We start from the raw sequence: 1,778 nt of genomic DNA, 5'->3' as shown, positions 1-1,778 counted from the left end.
TATTATTATTATTATTATTATTATTATTATTATTATTATTATTTGCTGCGGAGTTCATCGGACGTGTTTTCGAACGCTCCAAGTAAGTACTTTTGAAAACATTTGTTTTACACCCGTTCGGTGCTGTTTCGTCGGTTTACATTTTGTTCCAAGATGTTAATAAAAACACGAGAAACCTGTCACTGGGTTTCAGTGTTTGTTTGTCTCCTCGTGAGGCCATATTCGGCTCCCTAAATAAGTTCGGTGGGACGTTTAATCATATATAATGCAACAAGATGGTGAAACCCATCTTGAAAGAGTTAAGAAAAACTGCCCCTGCCGCAGGTTTATTCACTGGTGAAGATTTTCCTCCCTTCCCGCGTTTACTGGCAACAATACAGGAGGAGGGGGGAGAAAACACGGAAAATAAGTACAAAGTCCACCTAGCAGTAGCAGCAGTGGCATAATCGACAACAGCAGTGATGGCAATGACAGCAACTGCAGCAGCGGTGACAGCGGTAGCAGCAGTGACTGTTGCAGCAGCAGTAGTAGTGGTAGCAGCAACAACGCGGGAAGCAACAATAGCAGCAGCAACAGTGGTAGCAGTAACAGTAGTAGCAGAGACAATGCTACAGATTTTAGCGGGGAAAATACTGCTACAGTTGAAGGCAAAGTGGAAGGAAATACTGTTAAGAGTAGTGGTGAGAGCAGCAACAATGGAAGTGGCTACAACTTCACCACCAACAACAGAAACAGTAGCAGCTGCAGTAGCAGCAACAGCAACAAAAACAATAGGAAAAACAAAAGGTTTGCTGATGTAACGAACACAGAGAGAAATGTTTGTCATCGCACTCGACTCGATGACAAAACACGTGAACTCTCAAAAGCGAAAGCCATTATTTAATTTCAGCGGAGTAAGGCAGCAGTGCTCGTACCTCCCGAAATACTAGAAGCAAAAGAGAAGAAGACAATCTATGTTAGATGAATATCACGCAAAAATGGGAGAGCTGAAATAGCCTCCAACAGTCACGTTGAGAAGACCCTCAGAGAAATTTTAACAGATGTGATCCATAAACAGAGAGAGAAACACACGTCCGTTCGTTTAAACGTCCGTGCCGGAAAAGAAAGGTGGACGTTGGTCACGTGTGAGCAACGATAGAGAGATAAAAAGAGAAAGAGGGAAAGAGGGAGACAGATTTTGAATTTGGTTTGCAAGATTCTATATGTAAGTTTGTGTGTTGAAGCATATTCTGTTGTGTCTGGAGAGAGTGATTCCCTTTTAGTGCCTTATAATTTAATACACTCACCGGTAAAGTTTCCACTCATTTACTTACGTTTTCTAAAATTTTCGTTGCATCTTGCAACCTTTTCAATAGTTGTTGACTTTGTCCGTTATTCAAGCTGCGTTCTTTTTGCTTGTTTGTGCGTGTGCGCGTGGGTCAGTGTGTGCATGCACATGTATGTATGTATGTATCTATCTATCTATCTATTTATCTATCTATGCATGCGTGTAAGTGTGTGTATGCAAGTATGTATGTGTGTGCGCGTATGTATATATGTATGTGTGTACATTTGTATGTATTCTGCATATTCATGCGTTTGTGTGTTTGTGTGTTTTTAGATGTGTGGGTGTGTATCTCTGTCTCCTTGTGTGTGCATGCCTGAGTGTGTCAGTGCGTGTGTGTGTATGGGTTTTTGTTACTATATACTGTGTCTATATGTATGGATGTATATCTCCAAATGTGTGGGCCTTGTGTCTCCATGTGTACATACATGCATACATACATACATACATACAT

This window comes from Octopus bimaculoides, chromosome 1 (genome assembly GCF_001194135.2).
Source record: "Octopus bimaculoides isolate UCB-OBI-ISO-001 chromosome 1, ASM119413v2, whole genome shotgun sequence".
NCBI classification, from domain to species: Eukaryota; Metazoa; Mollusca; class Cephalopoda; order Octopoda; family Octopodidae; genus Octopus; species Octopus bimaculoides.
The sequence above is the reverse complement of the archived record's forward strand: the minus strand, read 5'-3'. Positions refer to the sequence as shown.